An 18,933-nucleotide genomic window follows, 5' to 3' on the forward strand; every position below is an offset into this window, starting at 1 on the left:
TAAAACTTTTTTCCTTCATGAAGAAATTCCAGTCACGTGTAGTCAGGTTTAGCAGTAATTATTAAAAATTATTATTAAATGAATAGATGAAGCTGTAGTACGACATTTGTGATACACAGCAAGAGCTTGTTGATGTGCAGCGCATTTTGAGATGCATGTTTGGCAATTTCAGTCGTGTGTGAGTTATATTTGTGCATATGGACGAAAGGATGCTGCATATTGAAGAGAGGACCTGTTTTCTAAAAGAGCACCCATCCAAAATTACGTCAATAGCACCTCATTCGTGATTCGAAACATTTTGACCAGAAATACTGACAAGAATGTTAACTCTGTGCCGTTCGTACATTAATAGCAAACACTCCTCTTTAGAACATCCCAAATTCGGTACATTTCCATCAGTTCCTGAACAATTAACCTCTCTCTCTCTCTCTCTCTCTCTCTCTCTCTCTCTCTGTGCTGGATATATGCTTGTTTGTAAATGCTGTCGGCGGCGCCTTTGCCTTGCCCCATAAACCCTTTTCCTCGTCTATTTCCATCCATCAATAGGAAACTCTCCCACTTTATAACACCATTTCTCTCAAATATTACTGCCATCCACACCATTACTAATGTTCGATAATTTCTGTCAAGAAAGGATAAAAATTGCTGTAAGACCTTTTGCTTCATTCACTTTTATTTCTTTTTTGCCTTATGTTAATTATTATACCCACGAATTGTAATACGTAATATTGATGAATAAAAACATAGAGTTTTGGTAAATAATGAGATATGATGAAATCTGCATTTTTCTACCTTTGGGCAATGCATCCATGTATACATATTTTATACTAATGATTTATAATTGAAATTTGTTCATGTGGACGATATATATATATATATATATATATATATATATGTGTGTGTGTATATATATATATATATATATATATATATATATATATATAATATATATATTATATATATATATATATAAGGTGGACCATGGAAACGTCTAATTCATTATAATTCTTTATTTCTTAAGTTTCGTAACAACTTAGTTATATCATCAGGGAATCTGTTAAATAATAAATAAAATTACTTTAAAGAATTACTCTGAGAATCAATAAAATTTATAAATAAATAGATAAAGAATTATGATGAATTTAGAACGTTTCCATGGTCCACTTTCGCGCTGATGTATCCTACTGGCCGTCGCTTACCTCTGTCTTTCCATTTATATATATATATATATATATATATATATATATATATATATATATATGCATATGTATGTATTTGTAGTATATATTATACACATACAAGAGATGAATCTCGGGTCCCTGGATGGAACTGAATATGCGTGTCCCGAAAAAAAAGAAAAAAAATCCAGTTGACCTCCGTTGTCCTAAACTGAAATAGCCTCAGTAGTTTTCAAGGTCAGAGGGAGGACAGAAAAAGTGCGGACTGGCAGACAAACCCATCTACAAATTGTGATAGTGGCTATGGTCCCGGATTTATAGATAAATGTTTCTAAACCTCTGTCTGATTGTTCCGACATTATTGGTGTCGGTGTCCGAGTGGTCACGTGATAAAATGGCTCCTAGAAAATCCACAATACTCCGAGAAATTGTCGTCGCTCCTGGCAACGCTTTTAGATCTCTCTCTCTCTCTCTCTCAAGTGAAATCTCTCTCTCTCCCGTTTATTGTCTGTAAACAAGCAACCGACTTTCTGAAAGATTGTAGCTGTTTACGTGTTTTTTTGTTTCCTGTTATTCAAGTTCAGTTTAATTAATCTTGCTTGGTGTTTACGTTGGAAAATATTTCTGTTCTGCCTTAATGCTGTATTCTCCAAAGTATTTTTTTTATGTGATTGGCACTCATCTGTTTGTATTTCAAGTCTTGTTTTCATGAAGTTGAATTTTAGTAATTTCGTAATTTTGTCTATTATTCTAACGTTATTAAAAGTACTGATTTATTGAGTTAGAGAAAAGAATGATTATTACCAAAGTGATCAGTAGTCGTGGCAGTTTTGTGGTTTGCTTTGGGGAAGCAAGTATTGTCTGACCTCCTTCACCGAGAGAGAGGTGAACGACTCGCCAAAGAGCATTGCGCGAATTCTGGGATCTTGGGATGACCTAGAAAATGTGCTGCGGCAAATCTAGGAGCACAACAAGGATAAAATCAACAAAAACTAAGGAAGTAGGAAGTACAAAAGATTCAGTAGCAATAAGAAGTCATTTCTTTTCATCTCGTCGGAGGAAGGGTTCGTTCCATGCGACGGCCTTCGTTTGACTGGTTTTGTGGCTGTTTCTTTTGGTAAGCCGAAGGCGTCGGCGTCGCTCTCGCTGGATTTGGGGGATTATTACCGAGATTTTCGCTCCCGCATATTTGATTAAGGGAAAATGAGGACATGGATAAGAATAGAGAGGGTCAGTAAAGATTCTACATTTCGCCAGAGTATAACGCACACTTTTTGAATGACGTATTTGCAAGCAATAGCAATAAGCTGTGTCCGTCATTAGGTACGTCTTGAGAAATGAATCAATTATACGTATGTTGTCACTCACATTTGTCATTGTGAGTGAAATAGTTGGGAAAGATGAACCCCAAAATCAAAACCGTAGTTCCTCTGCCTTCGCTGTTTGAACAGAGGAACCCAAAATATGAAGATATGGTTAAAAAGGCAAAAGGGAGCAGACAGGGATAGATGATATGGCGACGTAAATGCAGTCGTGAGTGGCACACAACCACCTGTCGATTGGGCTTTGGCAACACGCACAGTTTGGGCGGAGGAGCGTGAGGCCAAGAACTGTTTTTGCTTCAGTCTAGTGGTCCTTGTCAATGGGTCACCTCGTTCGGGGGAACAATGTCACGAGATGAGGGGACCTCGTAAAAATAGGTGCTGACGTAGCCTGTGGGAGAGAGAAAGAAAAGGGCGAAATGACTTACTGTGTGGAAGTTTGTGTCTGTGCGTGCGTGTGCGAGAGAGAGAAAGGGAGATTGTGTGTGCGAGAGAGAGAGAGGGAGATTGTGTGTGTGAGGGAGAGAAAAGATGAAGTGAATTTTGGGGAGAGAAGTAGTGTGTTTGTGTAAGATAATGCAAGTGAGGGAGAACGGAAACTACTGGAGAGTTTGAGATGATAAAGTCAATATGTATGTGTACTATAAAAGAGAGATGTCTGTAAGGATGAATTCCCGTAAGTGGGTATTTCCGTCATTAAACCTCACGCGGTGCACTGTAGGCATTTCTCTAGGTTCTTTGCAGCGTCTCTTCGTCCTCTACCTGCAACCCGTTTCATTCCTTTCACTGTATCTCCGTTCATATTCTCTTCCATCTTATTTTGCAACTTCTCCTAACAGTTGTTTCATAGTTCAACTGCGAGGGTTTCTCTTGTTACGCTTTTAAAACTTTTTCCATCCAGTTTCACTTTCAGCGCTGAGAGAGAGAGAGAGAGAGACAGAGAGACAGAGAGACAGAGAGAGAGAGAGGACGGAAATTTCATGAAGGGTAGCCTTATTTAGGCAAGGAAGTAATGATGTGAGAAGGAAACGAGGGAGAAACGGTTAATTTGTTCTTAGTCATCACAGCGAATTACTGTTTTTCGCATAGTTTATGTTGACATCGCTGAGTGACTTCTGATATTAAGCGTTTAACATGCAGTAGTTTTATCTTTTTGTAACTGGTTAATTACCTCATGAACGCTACTAACATCGCTTACTGATTGTGAGTTTGTGTAATTTACTCGAATTGAGGTAAATCAATTTAAACAAAAGACAGGCAGACAGACAGACAGAGGTTTTGCCCTTTTTCCCTTATTTCTTTCTTGCATTTTTGTTATGTTGTCGTCTATTGTTCGTCACTCAAAATGGACTGTCCCATTCGATGTATAAAACTGCGGCGTCTTATTATGAGGTGCTTGAAAGAGTTTTTCTGAAGCGTTTCTTTTCTTTGCCGTATGTGTGTTGGTGTGCTTGTATCTTTAGGGTACGACGTGTACTCTATTGAAGAATGGTGATTATTTACCTCTATGGTTATAAGAAATCGCCGTCACTGTACAATAATGTAATTTTCTATTATTAAGTCCACTGATTGTTATTTGTACTTCATCAATTGAGAGCCCATACTTATCGTCATGTACTCTGATGGTAAATAGTCCTAATCCATTGATGCTAGGCCATACTCTTTCTTTTTCACATAATCATCATGTAGCCAGGCCTGTTGACATTGTCACAGAAAACCATGATAAATTAATGTTATTTCCTGTTCATGAGAGTAATTTGCCCCATTTCATTATTTACCTCTTTGTAACATCCACCAGAACAGTCCTTTAGCCTTAGTGTCAGGTTTGTAAAATCAGAAAGACCAACTCATGATGGGTCACCAAAGAGATTTTCTGCATCATTTCCTAATAGTTTCACATGATCAGGAACTTTATAAAAAGTTGAAAACGCAGAGTTAAATACGCTCTGTTGTTAGGAAATGGCACGCGTTCTAAAGCTTCTTTCTATTATAGTATAGTATTATTTAGAAAGAACATATTCGGCAATATACAGGTTAGTTTAATGTTCTGTATTCTACCGATTGTTTGAACAAACATAGTTCAGCAAAGAAAGCTCGTGACTTTCTTTGCAACATTAATTAGAACGTGCCTCCTAAAACCGGGGGGAAATCAATACACTACCCTTAGCGCAGCAAGTTTAGGCCATGAACAATTTAGGAATGAATTTCCACATCGCGTGTGATGTGCCTGTCTCTGACTAGATGAAATTCCATCATGATCCAAGAACTGTATGTATATATATATATATATATATATATATATATATATATATGTATGATGATGTATATATATATATATATATATATATATATATATATATATATATATATATATATATATTATTTGCACGCATTGTGACTTGACTAGAATGTCAAATGAATGAGATAGGAATTCCTTGATATATGCTGCTGCAGTGTGGCATCTTCATAAGCCTGGGGGCATATATTCGTGTAGGTACATATTCCTGGTACAACCCGGAATTGTATAGAAAATGTCTTTGAGCCAAATACTCGGGTGAGGGGCAGTTTTACCGTAGCCTTATGATGATCATAGGTAGTTTTGTATTCTGAAGAGTCTTGACAAGAATGGGCGCGATGCAACTGAGATTTTTTGCGTCTTTTATTAAGAAACAGACTTGGCTGCCCAGTCAAGGACATTTATCCTTTTGTTTTTGGCGAAGAAAGTTTTTATTTTCTTTACCTTCGAGGAAACTCAACATCCTGAAACTCTTTTGAAACGAAGCAGACAATGGGAAAAACTGCCCTTTTCTCTCTCTCTCTCTCTCTCTCTCTCTCTCCTTTAAGTATGTTATTCATTATAGCGTCCTTACTATCTCTGTTATAGTATACCTTCTGTTTTTAAGAGCGACATTATAGCACTCTCTCTCTCTCTCTCTCTCTCTCTCTCTCTCTCTCTCTCTCTCTCTCTCTCTTGAAATATGACTCTACTTTTCCAAATCAGCATCTTAGCCAGCTGTTATTTCCCTGTCTCGAGACCTGGTGTTTGTGCGCAGTTTTGAATGTTCGCAACCCACAAACTGAGGGAACCGTGTTCGATTCTCGAACAGGACGAGGAAGGACGAATGGGCGCGTTTCCCAAAATCCAGTATGTCTTTCCGCACCTAAGATGTGAATAGATACATAGTACCAGTCGACTGTTGTGGGTGGCAGGTGGGTTACCATGAGAGACGAACAGAGGAGGCTAAAAAAAAAAAAAAAAAAAAGGACACCAAAGGTGAGGTTCATTTCTTCATCGTAATATATACCATCAAAACGAGATGACCTCCACAAGGTGATCCTTGCTCCTCAAGAGGGAGACCATACATAAAATATTCATAAGACTCTCGCTCTCTCTCTCTCTCTCTCTCTATTAATTATGAATTTTCCCAAGCAGCAGTATACCCAACTCTCTCTCCCTAACGGCTTTTATTTCTATTACAATAATAATTTCTCAAAGTAGCCTTCCTTCTACCTCTCTCTATGAATGAAAGGCGTGTAATATTACTATATATATATATATATATATATATATATATATATTATATATATATATACATATATATATATATTTATATACATATATATATATATACATACATATGTGTGTGTGTGTATACACACACACACATACACATACACACACAATAAAGCGTGCTCCTTTGGATGGATAAATTCAAGCATTGAATTACATTAAGGAAATATATGCTTTGCCCTCACAAACGTAACGAGGTAATAAATCAGTAAGCATAGTTCCGTATGCCTAGAAATTGACAACAAGCTGAATGATTACACACTGAACATAGCCAACAAACCGCGCCCAAGAAAGATCATTATTCTTGCTTTCCACGCGAGTGAAAGTAAATACATCCCGTGCTCTTAACTGTTTATAATACCTTTAATTATTTATAATATATATATATATATATATATATATATATATATATATATATATATATATATACACACATATATATATATAATATACATTTATATCAAATATATATATATATATATATATACACATATATATATAAAATAACTTTAATTATAAATATATATATTATATATTATATGTTTATACATACATCATACATATATATATATATATATATATATATATATATATATATATATATATATATATACATATTATATATAATAATGAGATGGTCATTATCTCGTTATCGTTTTGGTAGCGATAGGCCAGAGCGGCAGACAACTGGTAATTGGCAACACATTCTCCCCCCCTTCTCTCTCTCTTTCTCTCTCTCTTTCAGTACTGGCAACAACACTCTCTCTCTCCCTCTCTCTCTCTCTCTCTGTCTCTTGATACCCCACAGCTTTTTCTCTCTCCCTCGATACACCTCCCCTCCATTATCTAGGTCATCAAATCAGAGTCGTGAATTACAATAATATGCATTTATTTAAAAGCAAAGTATTAACTGAATAACTCAGATTCTTAACAGAATGATTAAATGGAATGTTAACTCAAAGTCCAAATAACTCAGATAACCCTTGGTAATTCATCTAACACCAACATTAGTTTAGCCATAACAGATAGGCACAGTCAACACAGTAATTAAGTCAGTACACCATCTCTCCAATGAATAATCCCACTCTTCTCCAGAAACATTTCCCCTCTTCCAGAAACGCCTGTTAGAAGACAGGAGAACACTCTGATAAGCACAAGAGCATAATCAAAAGATCATATAAATAGAATATCTCTGAAATAGATATTCAAATCCAATCCAGCCACACTTTGGCCAAAACAAACACAATAACACTCACCCATTCCAGCACAGTTGCACTGTCACCAATCAACAAACACTTTGGCAGGAGCCAACCCGGCCCTGCCTTCTCTCTGTAATAGTCTTTCCTTCATGGTAACAATACATTTCCTTATGTAGGGGGAAAAGCGCACACATATGTACAAACCCACACTCAATGTTCACGATGTTCACGCCCCAAAATTGCTTAAGACCAGTTTCAAAGTCACCTCTACATCAAGCTCTAATGGCGACAGGACGAGGCACTGATTTGCTAAGACAGCACTCTTGATCATACCACCTCAAAAAAAAGATGCGTAAGCATTCCTAAGCTGTTGCTCGAACACTCTGTCTCCAAGGGAAGTTAAATTGCTGATTCTCTACATTTCTAAGAAACGTCACAGCATATCACATTATATATTATTTAAAACATATCATAGCAAATCCCCCTCTTTATGTTACAGATATATATATAGTAATAGCTGAACGTTTCAGTATTTATATAATTTATGGATACATTTTTATAATATATATATATATATATATATATATATATATATATATATATATATATATATATAATACATATAAAAATTAAATAGTTAAAATACGTAAGATTTAATTGCCTGTTCCCCATGAGGGTTTCAAAAGCGACTGAGCAGATTGTTGAAGTTCATTTCTTAATTTCATTTCGTGTAAGGGGCAACACTACTGACTGTGCCCCCATAACGGGAGGTCTTCAAATTAAACCTCCAAAGAGGGTGGGTCTTGCCTTATTAGTACTACAAGATGCCCGAAACCTGCTCACATGCCATTGTCAGTCACAAGTGTGCAGAGTTATCAGTTTTGATTGAGTGGATCTTAATGAAAATGAAGGTGTTATAAAATTATAGTTGTGTTGCCGCCTTCCCACGCCTTCATCTTTACCCGCCACGCCTCTGCAAGAGAAACAGCGGACATTGAAGAGTGGATGCTTGGGCGGGATTGTTAGTGACCGTGAGCAGTGGATAATCTTTTTAATATTTGAACTACAAGTACCAATCCCTAATTCATTTTCTGTAAAAGAACCACTAGAAAGTCTAGACGGGATGCATGTCCAACAACTACGGAAATTACACTAATATTTCCACCAGCTCATAATTTCTTAATATCTTCACAAAATCAGAACCAATGCTTGTTTCAGCGAATAGTTATCAACTATGAAAATGCAAAAGCTAAGTTTTGTAAGTTATAAACCAAAAGTTGATTTTATAATGACCATATATGGTCTTCCTTGTGGAGGGGACGGCACCAGAGGATTACAGCCTTCCATTTTCTCAGCAAATCTCAAGGGCTGAGGTTGCTATGACCAACGCCTAGTGATCTCGACAAAATCAGATGTTGGCACCTATTTACAGCTGGGAGGGATGTCAGGCGACCATAGAAATTATTAGCGAGCCAAAGTAGATTCAAGTTAAGAGAACGAGGCCAGTTGTGCCTTCCTTAGCTAGGAATGAAGTCAAGTTTATTTATCTGATATTTATGTGACTGTAGTGTTGCAATCAGAATTGAGAAGGTCATGGTGCTTGCTACCACATCCCAAAATACTTTTTGAGAACAGGGAGGCTAACGCCCATGTGGAGAAGAATAGTAAGTGAAATATTTGTGTAATGCATCAGAGAAAAGTATTAACAACCAGCTACCTGTTTTTATATAATTATATTGAATAGATTTAGAGTTATATTTATGAAATGGCGAATATATCATCTCGACAAAGGAAAAGGGAGGTTGAGTACACAAGAATAGGTTCTTTCTTGAAGAACTGGATAGGAAGATAATCTTAATATTGTCGATATACCAATTACAGGAAAATGTATAGAATTTTCAGGGCAAACGGATATTACATTTAGTGGTCATATGAGTGGAAAATGATGTTTTATTTTGTCGTTAATCATGATGATAGAAGAAGGGTTTTGTAAAAGTAAAATAAATAAACAATACTTATTGACACTTTCATTACTATTCCATCAAACAGAAGCTATTTTACGTTAAAAAAAATTCTGTTTTTAAAATTAACCTTTAGTTAATAACTGTTGTGCAATCGTGTTATGGATCAAATGAAATTTCATATATTTTGAGGATATATTTTTTCTTGTTGCCGGAACTAGTCATGAAGAATTTTCTAAATTACCTGCTTGCCACCTGACATATATATATAATATATATATATATATATATATATATATATATATATATATATATATATATATTATATATATATGTATATATATTTATATATATTAAATTATATATAGTAGATATTTATATGTAGTATCTATATATAATATATATATATAATAATATATATATATATATATATATATATATATATCATATATATTATTATATAATATTATGTATTTAATATAATAATATATATATATATATATATATATATATATATATATTCGTTGCAGATCAATTTTTTTTACATTGTTTTGATTGATGAATGTTATTGTATAAAAATATATCACCTTTTTTGAATTCGCCTTTTGTTTATGATATCATTTTCGTGTAAGAGTGAGATCAGAAAAAATTCAATATTCTTGAATCTGTATCGGTGAAGCTTGAAAGCTGACTGAAAACGATGCCTTTTTAAGGTGTCCTGTAATGAAATGTAAAGTTTGGATACCTAGCTCCTTTCATATCTAATTGTTATCGTCATTATGATCACTTGTTTCTGTTGCTGTTTATGACAGAGTGATGGAAATATCCCATCTTTTATCCGGAGGATTGACGCATGATTATTTTCGTATTTGAATGCCTTGATAGCAGGTGTCAGTCATTTTTGTAGGTGATATCCAGTTTGTCCTCTTCATTATCGTCGTTAGGGCAAGAAAGGTGACGTATTGCGTAATGCAAGGCATGCCCCTAGGCTGAAAGTCATCAGCTCAAGTCATTCCTTTATTATACCGGATTTAATCTGTTGATTCTTTTCACGTCAGGTTGATGGACGAGGGTCACAGAACGTCATCTGAAGATGTCTTGGGGTGGTGCCGTCCTCTTCGGAATTTGACTCCATCGTTCGCCTCTGGCTGAGCTGTTCCGTTTCCTCCTTCCCACGGTATGTAGCGTCAAACCGTATGTATTTTTATATTCACAAAACATGTCATGAATGAGCTGTTATGACATAAGAGACTGCTGAAAAAAAACGGTATACTGGATATTTGTTTGTACCCGTTCTTACATCAAGTTTGTAAGTTAGTGTGTGTGTATTCATATGTGTTTGGACGTTTGTGATCGTTCTGTATTGGCCATTGTAATGTTGTACCGACAAATGTGGAAAGCACGGTTTTATGCCGCCATATGTATGTACTTGAACCCTGATTAATGTATATCTTTATTTTCATAAATACTGCGCAGTTGCATGTACATAGGTGTAGGGCGTAAGGTGTTTATTGTGTCTTAGGGGTGACACGTGTAAGACCAATTATTAAAGCGGTATCATACATGAATATTTATTTTCCTTACACTCTAGGTACTTGGGCTGTCTGCATTGGATTGATGATTGGAACTAGATTTGTGCAGATATAATGCTTGTATTTTTGGAAACTGATGTAGCGTACTAATATTTCTTTCTGGTTTATAGTAACAATTGACTTTCTTCTTCCCTCAGTCAATAGTACAATCCAGAGTCCACAGTAGAGAAGCAAACTTGCTCTAATTGTCAGTTATGTGATGTTCTTCTGTCAATACCATTTGGTTTTCGTCACTTCTGGCATTCTATCATCACTCATACTTTTCAGCCGCTCCTATTATAGTTTAGTGTGAAGCATTTTTCCATTCATATTGAGTAGCAAACTTGATGCAACATGGAAACTGTTTTGTTGAGACGCATCTGTGGTTGTGGCACCTGGCAGGCAAACAGTCTTCAGGACTTCGGTCTCAGAGCAGCGCACAGCAATAAAAGTCGTCTGATGACAGAAGTGAAGAAACATCTGCAGCTATTGGAGAAATTGTGATTATAACATTTGTTATCACTTGAAAAAAAATGTTTTATTTTTCCATAGGTAACACTGTAGGGCACTTTTATTTACTCATTTGTTTATCTATTCGTTAAGCTGGTAAATCATCTCGTTTGTGTTCTACTCCACTAAAATTCAAGTTGACTGTCGATATTCTTAATAGAAACGACACCTTTTCCTTACGATGTACCTTTTTATCTACTAAAACACTATCGAGATTCTCTCTCTCTCTCTCTCTCTCTCTCTTCTCTCTCTCTCTCTCTCTCTCTCTCTCTCAACGAGAAAAACTTTTAACCACCGTAGATCAACATGCGAAGATACCAACGCAATTGAGCCCTGTAGTGAAGTGACATTTGTATAAGACTTAATTAGCTCATTTTTCCTCCGGGGAAATGAAACTTTCTAAATACTGCATTCGATAATTGACCAGTTCTCACTGAATATTGGTGCTGTTTGATTCGTTGTGAAAGTGATTTCCCAGTTTGTCCGTAATATATTGGAAAATATTTTACAAGGAATTTCATATATGCAGCCAGAAACATCTTTAGTTGAGTTTCTTTATTACCAAACTCTTAACATTAATATTACTGAAAACAACATTTATGTTGAGAAGCTTCACAATTCTACGAATTTCTAAAGACCTTTCATCATATGGTAATTTGAGAATGTTATGTTTACTAAATTCAAGTTTGTCATTAGTTAAGTAAAATGTTTTTCTAACTTTTCCATGCTACATATACAAAAGTCCTTGGGTATTGAAGTTTCAAGGCAATATCATAGATATTTTTAATCTCAGCGTCAATAAACTGCGGACTACAGACATGCAGAGCCCTTAAGAACATCGCCCCCCCCCCAATTAAATTTTTATGGTGACTAGCATAATAATGAACAAAATAGGCAGTTGAGGTTTAAACTGTTTAATTAAATGATACAAGCCCTTTAGAATGGATTTAATTTGTCTACTGAAATGCAAGTCATAATTTATGTCGTGGGGACATCAATATCTGTAAAGGAATTATGTATGGTATTATGGCCAAGTTTTCTCCCCCTAGTGAACCCGTAAGATTTCTGCAGGCTTATAATAAACTTGAAAAAGACGAAACAGTGCAAGTAACAAAGACAGATATGAATAATGCAGTAAATGAGTAAAAGTGACTATGTAAATAAAATAATGGTATTATTAAATGATAGTGAAACATACGAAACTGAAGTCTGATCCTTCACAAACAGTCAACTCGCATTTTAATAAACAAATTAGATCCATTTTAAAGGGCTTGGACCATTTACTTAAAAAGTTTACACCTTAATGCTCCTCCCTGCCTTATTTATACAGTTAATCAAGGCACACAAAATTAATAACCCTATCAGACCAATCATCAGTTCAGTAGGCTCATTTACGTATAATTTATCTAAATGGCTTGTAAAAATTCTTACACCTTTGGCAGGAAACATCTCAAACACAAATGTAAAAAACGGAGTTGACTTTATAAGCAAATTGAATAGTTTAAAGTTGAATTTTGATTTTAATATGGTTTTGATGTTGTCTCTACAAAAGTGTCTATAGATGATTTACTTGAATTTTTGGAGAAAGAATTAGAAAGTTGTGATATTCCTTTAACTGTAGCAAGTCTCATTAGTCTTATACGGTTATGTATCAAAGATAGTAAAGTTTGCTTAAGTGGGGAATTTTTTGTACAAAAGTTCGGCATGGATATGGGTAAACCCTTATCTCCTGTCCTTAGTAATATTTACATGGAAGTTTTTTAGACAAACTTCTTACCAAGCATTTTGCCCCAAATCGTTATATGGTTTAAGTAGGGGAATGATATTTTCTGTATTTGGCCAGTTCACGAAAATCTCCAGGAATATCTGAATAAGCTCAATGATTTAGTCCTTTCTATAAAATTTACTTAAGAGGAAGAAAGAAATTGTAGTTTGAACTTTCTTGATGTAACAGTCCATAGAGATTATAGAAATTTCACTTTTTCAGTCTTTCGAAAATCAGCTAACTTTGCCTCTTTTGTTCATTATTATTCCAATCATCATCAAAATGTTAAATCCTCTGTTTTTTCTGGGATGTTCTTAAGGACTGCATGTCTGTAGCCCGCAGTTTATTGGCGCTGAGATTAAAACTATTTATGATATTGGCGTGAAACTTAAAAGAGCTAGAAAAAGCATTTTATTTAACTAATGACAAACTTGAATTTAGTAAACATATCATTCTCAAATTACCATATGATGAAAGGTTTTTAGAAATTTCTAGGATTGTGAAGCTTTTCAACATAAACGTTGTATTCAGTACTATTAATGTTAAGAGTTTAGTCATTGAAAATTCTCGTGTAGATGTTTCTGGCTTCATATATGAAATTCCTTGTAAAAAGTGTGATAAGATATATTACAGACAAACTAGAAAATCCCTTTCACAAAGAATCAAACAGCACCAGTATTCTGTGAGAACTGGACAAGTATGAAATGTATTATTCGTACATATGGGAGATTTAAATCATCCTATTAACTGGAGTCAGGCAAGATCTTTAATGCCTAGTTGCGACTCAGTTAAAAGGAATATCATTGAATTTTGTTTCATCAAATTCAATAATGGAAGTATCCTAAATTTAAGTCTTGGTTTGTTTAAACGCGATGCCTTCATAATTAAAAAAAGGTGTAGATAAATATAAACAACAAAATTAATATATACTTAGTTGTATAAATGGTTTTGGACTTTGTATGGCTAAGCTTCCGTTTCTCCTATGGTTACGTCCTCTATAGTTTGTGAGTGATCTCCGATTATCCTGGATTATATCTCTGATTTTTACCCTTTTGACAATTAACCATCTGGTATTCTTGATCTGTTTGTTTACCTTGTAACTTTCTTTTCAACCGTATCTTATTTGTGTCTCGATAATATCTCATTAAAGGACGAAAGCGCTCGATACGAATTTCTGCCTATTATTTTTCCTGTGGTATTCGCTATTGTCATAAATAAGAAGTCACATGCATCTACTGCGATTTTTTAAGCCTATGTATATGCATATATATATAAAGCCTTACCAACGTAAATATAAATTTAGGTGAACTCTGTTACGCACAAATTAATGTGTGAATGTGTATGGGTTTATAATATATATATATATAATATATATATATATATATATATATATATATATATATGTATATATATATATATATATGTGTGTGTGTGTGTGTGTGTGTGTGTGTGTGTGTGCGTGTGTGTGTGTGTGTATGTATAACTCAAGGCCAATACTATTGGCCTTGGTATAACTGTATCACGAAAGTTTGGAACGTGATAAATCCATAAATACAACTTACTTCCCATGGTAATTTTAATATTAGTCGTGGCCTGTTTCATTTAGACCCTTGTATTTGTAACATGTTTAAGAATGACCTCAAAGACATAATTACAGACTTAAATACAAATTAGTTGACTTAGAGATATCTTCGTTGTATATGTATGTTTATTATATTTTGTGAATAAATTTTTGTTTACCAAAGATCTGAATTGGTCAGTTGTTGCCCTGTATAATCCTTTAATTGTCTTGTCCCTGTGTCTGAGCAGTTGGACTTAATCTTTTTGTTTTTAAATTGTACCCACGTTTATGCTTATTTGGAAAGGTTACTCATTCTCCAGGTGTGCCGGATTCTGGGTACTAATCTCCTTATAATCCCTATCTGTCAGTTATACGACCAGTTTATTTTTCCTTTGTGGCTTATATCTTTATATATATATATATATATATATACATATATATATATATAATTTATTTATATATATATGTATATATATAATGTATATATCATATATATGTATATTTATTTAGTATATTATATGGATATTATGCATAATATATATATATTATTATATATATGGGTCGAGTGATTTCTCTTTGAAGTTAGTTCACATTGACAACGAAAACGATATTTCCTTAGTTGATCGTCACGGTCCCCACTGCCAGATTTCAGAAACAAATCAACCAATCAATGTGTCTTTTATTTTCTTCTAAGACTTGTTTATGATCAGTCCAATGAAGACGCAAAGAGAGCAACGACGGAGAAGTAAACACCTGGTGTGACACTTCTTTCGATATCCCAAGCTTTGTTACCGCTCTGCCTTACTGCATATCGATCAGTACCCCTGATATAAACAGAAATCTATTTTAGTATCTTTCCAGCTGTTGCTGTTTTCATTATTTAATTGTTTACTTGGTTAGAAGTCGAAATCTACAAAGCATGCTTCGCTGGTAAATTTTATTGAATGATCAACATCATTATTAGAGCACATTAGACTACAAATGCACACAGTTCTGTATGAATGAGCATTACGCTGCCAAGTGAATGAGTCTATTGTACTCAACCTGTGAGACGTGGGTGTTGTGATAAGATAGGTGTTTCCTTTCACAAATCGATATTTCAGCCTCTTGACTTTTAACTTCATCGATTTCATAATCAAATATAGCAGGGCTTATCAGTATTTAGAAATATCGTTGTAGAGTAACTTACATGTGACGTCTTCCTTAAGTCATCCAGTTCGTAAGCTATTCATTCGATGCTAAGCCTACTTTTCGTGATAGTGTGGATTATTCCGTAGCCAACGTCTCGACATTCCTCAGTTTGTTTCTTTGTTTGGACTCAGAAGTGTCGACTACGTTCATTCCTTTCGAATCATATTATGTCTCACATGTGCACGTGGCCTTGGCGTCAAATGATGATGAGGACGTTTTGTATTATTATTATTATTATTATTATTATTATTATTATTATTATTATTATTATTATTATTATTGAGTTTAAAAAAAAAAACTCTTATTAGGAATGCCTCTAAAGATGGTTTTGGACTTAAAATGATACATGAAAACTGGAGCAAGCCAAAGCTGAAAGAAGTTGGACAACAAAGTGAGAGGAAACCGAAACGAACAGATGAGAAATAAAAGGCGGGAAGAAATGTGGTTGACACCTAAGGAGCGATACAGAGAACGTTTAGTACGGCTCACAGTATGCCGTGCAAAGGAAGTTTGGGTGTTATTCCCTCTTCTCTTTGGGCGGTCGGGTGTTGGGCAGACGATACAACAGATTTATAAAGTCGGTTTTAACATTTGTTAACGTCTGAGGAATAGTGGACTGTAATGAATTTTTTCTCGTAGTGATGATGAACACTAAATATATTTAGTGGCATAACTGACCCTTTCTCTTCACTGAACTCCTCTAACTCTCACCCAGTGCTCTACTACTATTCTCTCTCTCTCTCTCTCTCTCTCTCTCTCCTCTCTCTCTCTCTCTCTCTCTCTCTCATTGACTGCTGGTTCCCTTGCATCCTACTATAGAATGAAATTCTTTAGCTGGGAATTACGTGTCAACTTCAACGGTATCACTTTTAGCGTCAGTCCCATGTGATGCCAGCAGTTTGCTGGTTCAGTGCGCTGCTTGCGCATAAATGAGTCTGGTCTAAAACTTCGTGATTAAGCATCCATCATCCATCAGTAATTGCCGCACGATAAGTCGAATCCGTTAAACACCACGAACACACGCATGGCGCATGCTTTCTACATCAAAGGACCATGCGGCGATCATGCCTCACCTGGGCAAGGCTGATGCAATCTTTGTTCGTGGGTCTTTCCGGTCTCCTGTTGAATTCGGTGTCTTGTCAACTTCTATAGCTACCAAACTGTATCAGCTATAATTGACAGCTCTCTCTCTCTCTCTCTCTCTCTCTCTCATCTCTCTCTCTCTCTCTCTCTCTCATATAATATATATATATATATATATATATATATATATATATATATATATATATATATATATATATATATATCGTTCTATTCCCTTCTTTTAATATAGAATTACAGCTTTTAATCTTTAACACTAAATATGTATAATTATTCGAGTATATGTCCACAAACCATGTCGAACTATGACATCATCTCTTCAGTGCTGAATAAAAATGGTGTTTTGTACCGATATGTTCTCAAATGATTTTTAAGCCTGACTTGAAGAAAATGAATTTCCAAAGTTTACTGAAGTTATTTATCATAAGGATGGCGTCATGAACTTGAACCATGGTATAGGGCAGAGATAAGAGCGACCCCCAATAAGTGTAAATATTTTGTTTTAGAATATCCATTTGATGTCTCCATTATCATTTGTAAAGTGTTTTCGCTCATTTTCATATAGGATAATGTATAATATATATTCTGTTGTTGTTTATTTGTAAGTCATATTTCCGAAATAAGGTCCCGTTTAATACTAACCTGGAATAAATATAAGAGGAACCATTCAACCCTGTTCTTGTTAGTCACGAAGAGGAAATATATCGATGAACTCAACTATGAAAACGAAGGAATAAAAACAGGAGCGATATTTGGTCATTTCCTCATGGTAAAATGTTTGAGATTATGGTGCAATTCAGTTGCTATTGAAAGTTCCGATAACATTATATGTGGAAGTCTTGAGACGGAAAGATATAAGGCGGTGCGCCAGCGATCGAGAGCTGTTGCATCAGAGGAGAGAATCGGATTTCGCCCCCACTTTTTTTTTTTTTGGGGGGGGGGGAAGTCAGTGAAGTGAAGTCGGACTTTTCATCATCGTCCATTTCTTCCCTTGAAGTTGTTCCTTGCACATTAAAGCACCGCCATGATACTCGTGCATTATCTCATCTTTTCTGGCACTGCTCCTCTGGCATCGTCTTGTGTAATTATTGTCTCTTGTGAATGATGAGCCACAATGGTTGTTACGATGCGTGTGGTAACTCATTATAAAGGGATGTATTCTGCTCCATAGACGGGCAATGTGTTGTTGGTTCACCATTCAGGGATTTGTGAGCTTTGTTTCAGTTCAGTTTCTTTTTTTAAAGAGGAAAGGGCGACGTTATCGGACCGTTTTAAAAACGATTTTGTATGAAATACTAGTTTACGTGTGACTGAGCGGGAAATAACGTTTTGGCTCCAATTAATGTTCCTTTTTTTTCTTCTATGCCTACAGCAAGCTAAGAAAAACGTTGTGAAAGCTTTATAGATGACTAATTTGATTATTAAGTGAACTGACGCTAGAGTAGCTAAGGTCAGCTGTAAGAAATGGTATGAAGAAACAAATGGCGAGGTTGATGATGGTTTAGATACGGAGGACAATTATAAATAAGTAAGTAACTGACATCAGTAAGCTTTTACGGTTGATTGTGTTCAATAAAGCTTTTACGGTTGATTGTGTTCAATAAAGGGATGTATTCTGCTCCATAGACGGGCAATGTGTTGTTGGTTCACCATTCAGGGATTTGTGAGCTTTGTTTCAGTTCAGTTTCTTTTTTTAAAGAGGAAAGGGCGACGTTATCGGACTGTTTTAAAAACGATTTTGTATGAAATACTAGTTTACGTGTGACTGAGCGGGAAATAACGTTTTGGCTCCATTAATGTTCCTTCTTCTATGCCTCACGCAAGCTAAGAAAAATGTTGTGAAAGCTTTATAGATAGTGAACTGACGCTAGAGTAGCTAAGGTCGGCTGTAAGAAATGGTATGAAGAAACAAATGGCGAGGTTGATGATGGTTTAGATACGGAGGACAATTATAAATAAGTAAGTAACTGACATCAGTAAGCTTTTACGGTTGATTGTGTTTT

General features: G+C 35.2%; 1 protein-coding gene and 1 long non-coding RNA gene across 2 annotated transcripts in view; one reads left to right on the top strand and one right to left on the bottom strand.

Moving 5' to 3' along the window:
• LOC135196206 (uncharacterized) overlaps positions 1-18,933 on the bottom strand; it is a 311,142-nt gene that overhangs the window by 257,683 nt on the left and 34,526 nt on the right. The window lies entirely within an intron of this gene.
• LOC135196205 (sodium-dependent phosphate transporter 1-B-like) overlaps positions 10,291-18,933 on the top strand; it is a 108,051-nt gene continuing 99,408 nt past the window's right edge. Inside the window, exon 1 of the mRNA XM_064222822.1 lies at positions 10,291-10,408. The gene's annotated coding sequence lies outside the window, so the exon portion shown is untranslated. The remainder of the gene's footprint in view (positions 10,409-18,933) is intronic.

This window comes from Macrobrachium nipponense, chromosome 17, assembly GCF_015104395.2.
Source record: "Macrobrachium nipponense isolate FS-2020 chromosome 17, ASM1510439v2, whole genome shotgun sequence".
NCBI lineage: Eukaryota > Metazoa > Arthropoda > Malacostraca > Decapoda > Palaemonidae > Macrobrachium > Macrobrachium nipponense.